The 11069-nt window shown below is 34.2% G+C and overlaps 1 protein-coding gene across 2 annotated transcripts in view; it reads left to right on the top strand.

Moving 5' to 3' along the window:
- LOC143041953 (uncharacterized) overlaps nucleotides 1-11069 on the top strand; it is a 129945-nt gene that overhangs the window by 88779 nt on the left and 30097 nt on the right. The gene's annotated exons all lie outside the window — the stretch shown is intronic.

The following is an 11069-nucleotide window of genomic DNA, read 5'->3' as shown; positions in this document are numbered from 1 at the left end:
GGACCTCAGGACAGGCACAGACTGCTCACAATCAATAAATCATGCATGTCTTGAAAATAACACTGCTTTATATTTGAACAAATATTTTTAAACTAATTGTAATAACTCTGTTTTATATAATCGGATTACATGTAGCACAGTCGATGTCGAGTTTATTGGATTGAAAATATCTGTGTGCGAAAATGTCGTCATTACCCAATGAGGTCACTAATCGTGGATTTTGTACCAATTTTAAGAATATCTATCTTGTCTTGTCATGCTTTATGATATCATTTTTTTCCTTAAAAATACTGATAAAAAAGTGTACTTATTTAAAATTCAACTCTGTGTTCCTCTTCGATATAATGTAAAAGAGGGACGAAAGATACCAGAGGGACAGTCAAACTGATAAATCGAAAATAAACTGACAACTCTATGGTTAAAAATGAAAAGTAAAAACGGACAAACAATAGTACACATGACACAACATAGAAAACTAAAAAATACACCCAACGAACCCCACTAAAAACTATGGGTGATCTCATGTGCTCCGGAAGGGCTAGCAGATCCTGCTCCACATGTGGCACCCGTCGTGTTGCTTATGAGATAACAAATCCGGTAAATAGTCTTATTCGGTAGGTCACATTGATGAAAGGCAAGGGGATTGTAGTTACGACGTAAGGAACATATCCGATATTATTTGTGAAACAGTTATCTCATTACGGTCAACCAACTCGTGATGGCGTCCGTAACATTTACAAAAAGATGATTTCAACTTCACCATTTAAGACTCTTGATTTAATAGCTTCCTTGTGAGCAACAACCCTCTATCAAGAAAATCAAACTGTTAACTGTTAATGTCAAGTCACACAAGTTCATTATATGGTTATATTTATAGATTTTTATGCTACTATAAATGATTGTCTTACTTAAAATGTGCAATAAGAACAATTGTAAATTAAATATAATAAGAATAATAACATTTGAGCAAATTAATATTTTGATTGATATCAAATATTAATTTATGTAATTACTGACAAATTTGCAATTTGAACTCTCTTAAAACTAACGATTGACCAGCACATGTCTTGTCAAAATTGAGAGAATTACGCTGTTCAATTTAAATGTTCACTATGGACAAATGTAAAAACAAAAAGCCATACTATACCAACGATTCAAACATTTTCTTATCGATGACGTCAAAATGCCAGGTTTCACAGAATCATAATTGATTTCGTATGATTTAAATGACTATTCATATATTTATGATGATGCTGTGTTTCTCAGTATAAATCGATATAATAATCGATCCAGCTGATGTAAGAGATTATTAAAAAAAAAACTTCCAAATGTCTACATAAATTTGTAACTGTTTTTTTTTTTATACCTTTTATCTTTAATTTATTTTCACGTTTCCGAAAAGATTTTTTTATGGAATTTGAAATAACAAATAATTATAATATGGATTCCCTATATTGTTCAATAATGTCTTGTTATTTTTATTTAACCATAAATTGACTATTAGATATATTTGGTCTTATATTGTGATATCTGATATTCTAAGTTGATGTTTCAGATTATATTAAATTTTATTAATTAGCCCATATGGAATCATGTGTGGCTGCTCTACTTGGAATCTTATATTCTGATATATATCAAATATGTGGCTGACTTGACGTGAATCAATTAATCTTTTTGATCGTGAAAATCGAACAAAAAATTCTAGTTTTATTAAATCAGAGAATCAGAAGACAAGAGTGCCAGATAATACTTGTTTATGTTTCTTATAATTGACAAAAAATTTCTATCCTAAACATATGCCATGTGATGTCGACTTTAGTTATGTTCATGTGTCTGTTACTTGATATTGTTGTGTTTTTCAGAGAGTTTGTCCATAGAGATTTTGACACTGCCAACGATGTTCTTCATTTGAAAAAAATTGTCGATGCATGGTAAAATAAAATTATTAAAAGGAGATTTTTCTTTTCTTCAAAAAGACAGAGATGATATATCAAGATGGCACCATACACTGTTAGACGATAAGACCGAGCAGCGCTAACTTTTAGAAACTCTCGTCCCAAAAAATGTCAAAACAAAACAAAACATAACAACTGTGAGAGTGACCAGTTTCTGTTTCAGTTCAAGAGTACATTGGCGAGGTCTTACCGAGTACAATTAATCAAACAATTGTGACTTCGATGATATAATATACTCATTGACACTGATATTCTATAAGGAGAAATTAAGACATGATTGCAACTGTAATGCTTTTAATTGGATGACCTAAACATAAACTTAAACTCAAATCTTGGTTCCAAAATTTCTTTACAAGCTACAACACTTAAGGGAAAACGAAAACAAAAGCTATGAAATAGGAAAGATATATAATTCATAAAGAAAAGTTGCTAGAACAGCGCTACACAAAAAAAGCAAAGAAGAGTTTTTCTTTGAATCATCACTTTTCTTTTTTTAAATATGTTGGATAAGTAAAACTCTATTTGATGACATAGTTATGAAGCTGTTACTATCTGGTGTTGCTGTAACAAATCCGGAGATTTTGTTAGCCATAAAACCAGGTCCAACCCACGATTATTTGTTAAAATGTTCTGTACCAAGTCAGAAAAATGGCCATTGTTATATTATAGTTTGTTTTTGTATTGCATTTTAGTGTTTCTGTTGTGTCGTTGTTCTCCTCTTATATTTGATGTGTTTCCCTCAGTGTTAGTTTGTAACTTCTCTAATATTTGCATTGACATGAATTAACAGTTATTCCTGATTCTCGTGATTCGTGGTAATTGTATTAGTTTGACTAGTTGAGATAAGTTGGGTTTGAATCTGTTGGTTTTCTGACAAAAATAGAAATTTTTAAACTTTAAAAAAATCGTATGAAAAGGTCCGCTGGGTATATGTCAATGAGACGATATAACATTTAAAGCTAAATTATTTAAATATACATAGTGTAGTGTTAATAACAAGAAATTATTTATAAATTCTAGTTTCAATAACGGTACCAATGCTAATGCAAAATATTGACACTAAACACCGTAATTTGAAGATGTTTGAGACAGAAGCACATTCTATAAAAAAGAAGTTGTGGTATGATTGCCAATGAGACAACTCTCTAGTCAGGTTTCCAGTTGTTTATGCGCCATTCTGGATTTTAAAATACAATGATATTCATATTAAGCCCCAGTCCCACTAGACCACGATCGCACCACGCTAACCGCAATCTAAAATAAATTTAGATCGTGGTGAGGTCGCGGTATGAGCGGCATGAAAATGTTAATTTTCGTTGCTTTCACGATGGTACTACGTCCTAATTACGCTTCTACAACGATCCCGCTGCGATTAAACCACGTTCTCACCGCGCTTATTCTGCGACCTCACTACGCTTATAAAGATCTTTCTACGCTCTTCACGTTCTCACTACGACCATACCACGGGCACGAGTTATCCGATTGCAACACGATCTTACTGCGATTATAGTACGTTCTTACCACGATTATACTACGTTCATACCGCGATCTTACTACTTTCTCAGCAATATCGTGTTTCATATCAATATAGTTCCATTCCTTCTATTTCTGATTAAAACGGAAATTTCTCGGAAACAATACAGTCATGCCACCAAAATCTACTAGAACACGTGGGCGTGGTGGTAGGGGTTGGTGTAGAGGCAGAGGGAGTAAAGTATGAACGCCATACTAAACTCCAAATAGTACACAAGAAACTAAAATTAAAAATAGTACAAGACTAACAAAGGCCAGAGGCTCCTGACTTGGGACAAGCGCAAAAATAGTGGGGTTTAACATGTTTGTGAGATCTCAACCCTCCCCCTATACCTTTAGCCAATGAAGACAAGTAAACGCATAACAATACGCACATTAAAATTCAGTTCAAGAGAAGTCAGAGTCTGATGTCAGAAGATGTGACTAAAGAAAATAAACAAAATGACAGTAATACATAAATAACAACAGACTACTAGCAGTTAACTGACATGCCAGCTCCAGACTTCAATTAAACTGATACTATACACATAAGTAGTGTAATACTTGTCATCGAGAGATGTCGGAACGACCAATCAAACCTAAATTACAACCTATTGCTGGTCCATAAAGCTCAAATGACGATATTTTAGTGAACGATAGCAGAGTTGACACAGATGTGTCAATATATATAGGAAGATGTGGTATGAGTTCCAATGAGACAACTCTCCATCAACGTAAAAATCTATAAGAGTAAACCATTATATGCCAAGGTACGGCCATCAATACGAAGCCTTGGCTCACACCGAACAGCACGCTATAAAGGGCCCAAAAAAAATACTAATGTTAAACCATTTAAACGGGAAAACCCAACGGTCTGATCTATATAAAAACGAAAAGCATGGTTGAGCCGTTAGAGCAAATGGATAAAATAAATATATTCAGACAAACAAAATCTAGGGAGTTTTTTTTATATATTTAATGTGAAAATGACTATAAAATGATGGTCGTAGTGTGAACGTAGTAAGGTCGTGAAAAGAGCGTGATGAGGACGACAAGGGCGTGCTAGAATCGTACTATGGTCGTGATCAGCGTGGCAAAGTCGTAGTGGAAGCGTAGTTGGGTCGCGTTGAGAACGTGATGGTCGTAGTAAGGTCGTGATAACGTCGCTGTGAGATCGTAGCGCAATCTCTCCAAATAGAATCACGCTCTCGCTACGATTGTACAGCGACCTTTGCGATCTTACTACGATCTTAGTGCGCTCTCACTACGCTTCTACTACGACATAATTTCGCCACGACCGCACCACGATTGTTTTGAACATGTTCAAAATTGGCCACGCTCTTCACGATCTTGAAGACCTCACCACGACCGTGGTACGAACTTACTGCGACCTACACGATCGTACTACGATCATCAAAATTTGCATTATTTTCACAGATCGTAGTGCGATCGTGGCCTAGTGGGACTGGGGTATTAAATAATATTGCTATTTGTACTAAAATAATGAGATGTTGTACGATTGCCAATGCGACAATTTCCAATCATAGACCAGCGCGAGGATGATGAGGTTAAAAAATATAAATCACCATAAATCAAGAATGGGCAAAACAGATACTATATTAAAAGATAGGAATGGTCTCGGCATCACAAAATGTTAATCAATTCACTTAAGAAAAAAAACAGAATGATCTATGGTAAAAAAAATTGAACGTGTCAGATCTTCACTATGTGTAATGTTTCTGCAAAAAAGGTCAGTGCAAATATCTTGGGTGCCCTTCTTTTTATAAAAAAAAATACTTATGGGCAAGACAATGTCATATTTTTTATTCAGTTTTTTAGTAATAGCAAATTGCACTGTCAAAGATGGACGAAATATACCAGAGGGACAGTCAAACTCATAAATCGAAAATAAACCGACAACGCCATGGCTACAAATTTAAAAGACAAACAGACAAACAATTAGACCGTTGGTTTTCCCATTTGTTTGGTTTTACACTAGTAATTTTGGGGCCCTTTATAGCTTGTTGTTCGGTGTGAGTCAAGACTTCGTGTTGAAGGCCGTACATTGACCTATAATAGTTTACTTTTTTAAATTGTTATTTGTCTCATTGGCACTCACACCACATCTTCCTATATCTATAAACAGTAGTACACATGACACAACATAGAACTAAGGAATAAACAACACGAACCCCACCTAAAACTAGGGGGGATCTCAGGTGCTCCGGAAGGGTAGGCAGATCCTGCTCCACATGTGGCACCCGTCGTGTTGCTTATGTGATTACAAATCCGGTAAATAGTCTAATTCGGTAGGTCACATTCATGAAAGGGAAGGGGATTGTAGTTACGACGTAAGAAACATAATTATCCGATATCATTTGTGAAACGGTTATTCCATAACGGTCAATAAACTCGTGATGGTGTCCGTGAAATTTACGAAGAGATGATTTCAACTTCACCATTGGAACTCTTGGTTTAATAGCTTCCTTGTGAGCAGCAGCCCTCTATCAAGAAAATCATGATAGGAAATGCAAGCACGGGAATATCGTATCAATTAGGAGATATATACACCGTATGCAGGTGCTGCTGGAATGTTGCTGCTTAGAAATCGAAAATTCACAATTGGAAAGTTGAACTGTGCCCCTCTACTTGCCGACTTATTTCTTTATTATTATGAGGCTGACTTCATGCAGGAACTTCTTAGGAAGAAAGCAATATCCTTTAACTCTACTTTCCGCTATATAGATGATGTTCTTTCACTAAATAATTCAAAATTTGGTGACTATGTGGAACGCATCTATCCCATTGAACTAGAGATAAAGGATACTACAGATACAGTTAAGTCGGCTTCATATCTTGACTTACATCTAGAAATTGACCATGAGGGTCGGTTGAAAACAAAACTTTACGACAAAAGAGATGATTTCAGCTTTCCAATTGTGAACTTTCCATTTCTAAGTAGCAACATTCCAGCAGCAACTGCATACGGGGTATATACCTCCCAATTGATACGATATTCCCGTGCTTGCATTTCCTATCATGATTTTCTTGATAGAGGGTTGCTGCTCACAAGGAAGCTATTAAACCAAGAGTATCAAATGGTGAAGTTGAAATCATCCCTTCGTAAATTTTACGGACGTTATCACGAGTTGGTTGACCTTTATGGAATAACCGTTTCACAAATGATATCGGATATGTTCCTTACGTCGTAACTACAATTCCCTTCCCTTTCATGAATGTGACCTACCGAATTAGACTATTTACCGGATTTGATATCACATAAGCAACACGACGGGTGCCACATGTGGAGCAGGATCTGCTTACCCTTCCGGAACACCTGAGATCACCCCTAGTTTTTGGTGGGGTTCGTGTTGTTTATTCTTTGGTTTTCTATGTTGTGTCATGTGTACTATTGTTTGTCTGTTTGTCTTTTTCATTTTTACCCATGGCCTGTCAGTTTGTTTTAGATTTATGAGTTTGACTGTCCCTTTGGTATCTTTCGTCCCTCTTTTGAAATCATCTCTCTTGTCATAAAGTTTTGTTTTCAAATATAATCTTCCCAAAAAAGAAGTCGAAGTATATACATGCCGTGTGACGTCCGTTCTGTACGCTGACTTTGAGAACTTTACCACTAAAACAATACATGTCAATCTAATCTATCTGCATCTACACTAAGCCATACTAAATTTACACACCATTAGAACTGTGTTACTACATCTAGTGTAATGGTGGGGAGTACAAACAATCTGTCGAGAAGTGAAAACGAAGTTTCAGAATTTGTGAGTTATATGGATCGAAAGCGTTGGTAATTGAAGATCTAAACGGTGATAAGGTTCGTGACCACGACCATCTAGCTTGAAAATATGACACTCATCTATTCTTGGAGTTAATTGTGTGGTCCTGTATTACTTTTAAGTTTTTTTTCTTTTTTACTTTCCCTGATTAGGTGGTTTTACGTCCTACAAAGTTTGTCCAAATTGTGTAAGCAAACAATTCGGACCTAGCCAAAGCTCGGAGCGATCTTTAACTTGCATTAATGTCAGGGTTTTTAGCTCGGTGTTGAGGGCATAAAAATAGCTGTACTAACTTTTTGTGTCTTTTGTCTCTATTGTTGTGCATGAACTGATTTTGTGTCATGGATTGATACCCAATATCTTTTGTTTTTCTATTATAACAAGTTAATGTGAAAATAATTGGGATCTGCCAGTCAACACTGTGTGAAGATACATAACAGACACATAACACGACTAACCTAATAAAGCAAACAAACAAACAAATTAATCTAACAAAGATGCCAACAAAATGATGTAGTAGATAGTACATTCGACAATGATCTCAATAAATAAGATTTTTGTCGTTGATAATACTATAGGGTTATTGCATGAATATTGGGGAATATTGTCCGGAGTAGAATTTTATATTGCACGAGCTTGCAAGTGTAATATATGTTCTACGAGGGACAAAATTCCCCAATATTCATGCAGTAACCCTTTTATTGTATAGCAATATAATATTTGAAAGTAAAAATTGGTTTACACTAAGATTTTGTCGTTAATGACGTCATGAATTTTGAAGATTTATTGCACTAGTGCAATATTAGAATTTATTGCACGCTAACTTTTGGTTAGTTTCTGTGGGAAATATTATATTGCTGTGCAATAAATACCGTATATAGTATGCACTTGCTTGACACAGTAAGAATAATGAAGTTAATATGAATTAAATGATATACAAAATATAAACAACACTGTAAAACCAAATTACGTAATAATTGCACCTTATGACTTCCTGCACCAGTTATAACAAAAGTTGATAATTCAAAAGCCTGATTGCCGAATTCATAATGACTGAGGCAAGTCAAAAGTCATACGACCAAAAGAATCATTAATGCACGTGACACTAAATATTTATCTTTTATGTCTTGGTACTTTCCGATGGGGTTTTATTTATTTTTTTAGAAAAAAGAGAACGTTCGTTGACAAAACCAGGGTTCATTATTTTTTGATCAGTCACCAATTTGCAAGTAGAGTTGCGAGTTGTAGTAGCAACTGAAAGCTCTTGATCGTAAAAGGTGAGATACGTTTACTCCGTACGTAAGTGATGTTGCTATATTGATAATATGTTGAAGAAATTTGATGCAAAAATTACATTAAGGATAGTCCGAACTTTTTTTAGTCACGGGCACACTTTGCATCCAACTCCTTGCATATACGGAAGGTTTTAGTAACCATATATCAGGGTGTTTTTTTTTTTAAAGCCAAATATTCCAAATATGATGACAAGATTCCGCAATAGTTGATTGCTATTATTTTGCCATTTATCTCCAGGGAGTTCCATTATTTCATATGCTTCATAAACCATAAAACATAATCATTATCAACAAGATCTAACTGCGGCTTATTCGAAGTGAATTTTCTGTTTATTTGGTGTTGTGGGAGATGTTTACAAATATCATCGGCAGATAAAATATTCGACGCTTATTGACACTTTAAAAATGAAGAAATCTATCGTCAGGCCGCATTAGCCTGTGCACTGAGTTGACAATTTCATAGAGGAACTTTCAACTTATAATACGTATTTAAAGTCTGGTTGGATATATACAGAGACATACATGTATACTAAATGTATCACAATATGTCTCTGATATACATACCACAATAATATGAGCTGTTTAACGGAATGATATAAAGTAACATATAATTAACAAAATAGTACATCTATTTAACTTCAGGTGTGTACATACACATTGTACGATGAAGTCTGGTGTATAGACATTCGGTTAAAGAGATCATGTTGTCTCTGTAAGTGTGTACATGTAATCCGACTTTAAATATAATTTACGCACTTTCTTACAGACATCCCATATCAATATGTATATACAAATAAACTCATCAAAGATACCAAGACAGACATTTTGTATGTGCACCAAACGTTCGTTTCGTCTACAAAAGACTTATTAGTAACGCTCAAATAAAACAGAAATAAAAATACTAAACAAAGAACTAAGTTGAAGAGCATTGAGGACCAAAAAGTCATCAAAGTTTCGCCATATACAGCTTAAATCATCTAATCCTGAGTAAGATAAGCCTTAGGATTTCAAAAAATGAAAGCTTTGTAAACAGTTAATTTATAATAATGACAAAGTCAAAACAAAACAAAGTAAAACAACTAATTGGCATATTCAGTAAGGAGGTTTTAAGAAGTACTGCCCTATAAGTTACATAACTTACTGACTGATGATTTTTCAACCACACAATACTTTTCTAGTTTTTGGAGTAGCAGAAAAAAGCATTAATAAGCCATCAATTTCAATTTTTCTATTATGTCTCAGAATGAACTATTGTACACAGAAGCAGTATTGGTCTTCGCAAGCTTTGCTGTAATAAGCATAAAATTGACCATCCGTATGTAAAAAAGACACACTCAAATACGGTTCTGTACCTGCTATTTTGGAATTTTGGATCCTCAATGCACTTCAAGTTTATACTTGTTTGGCTTTATACATATTTTGATCTGAGCGTCACTGATTAGTCTTATGTAGACGAAACGCGCATCTGGTGTATTCAATCATAATCCTGGTAACTAATTGCACGTACGTTACTTCCCATTAGTATTATGGCTACCCTAACACATTGAAAAGGTTACATATAAGCATAGTTTAAGCCATTAAAATTCTGATATATTTGGCTATTACTTAAGCACCGTTTAAGTTCAGAGTATTTTCCATTTATTCAAATATAATGAAAAGAATGTATGCTTGTTTCCTACCTCCAAGCTGAAATAATAAGGAAGATATTTGATCTTTTTATAATTTTAATTATACGATGTAGGTAAAAAAAATTCTAAAACATGGTTTTCTTTAAATATTGTTAAAATTATCCCTTCCACTCAAAATCTCTGATATATTTGTATCGATATCATATACCGGACTTTTTTTTTATATTTCAAAATTCTATATTTTCGTAGATCTCTCTCATACGGTGTAAAATACCCTTCTTTCACCTGTCATTCATTTTCTCGCAATAAATAAAAATTTCAATCAAACAAACTAATCCCTCAATCTATATAATATTTACCATAAGTTATACGCTTATATTTGTACATATATATCTGGTATATCTATCACTGTGTGTGACTTAAGATAGTTCATAGTTGACATCCTGGTAAAGAAATAATATGAATCACATCAACACTGCCCGTAAAGTGTAAATCGGCAGAACTGTTGATTGGCATGCTAGTGATTTTCGATATTAAACTACTTAAGTTATTTTCGAACAGTAGACGTGATACTCAACCATAATTAAGTAAAGAAAACTATGTACATAACGATTATATTCAAGTCGGTAGTTCTGTTTTCTTTTTAATGACAAGTTATCGTGTTACGCAACGTATTGTCCGTTTGAATATTCTCCCTAAGACGATATTGTATGACTTTGTTTCATGATATTTTCTCCGTATCTTTGAAATCATGTTCAGAAAAGGACAATTTGCCATATGCAATTTTGTTTATAAACAGACGATATTTTATACATAAATTGAATGAAATATTATCTTGTTAAAAGGGTTATTCAATGATGAATAGTGTGTACATTAAGACAATAT

Source organism: Mytilus galloprovincialis, chromosome 8, assembly GCF_965363235.1.
Source record: "Mytilus galloprovincialis chromosome 8, xbMytGall1.hap1.1, whole genome shotgun sequence".
NCBI classification, from domain to species: domain Eukaryota; kingdom Metazoa; phylum Mollusca; class Bivalvia; order Mytilida; family Mytilidae; genus Mytilus; species Mytilus galloprovincialis.
This window is presented reverse-complemented; position numbering and strand designations above follow the sequence as displayed.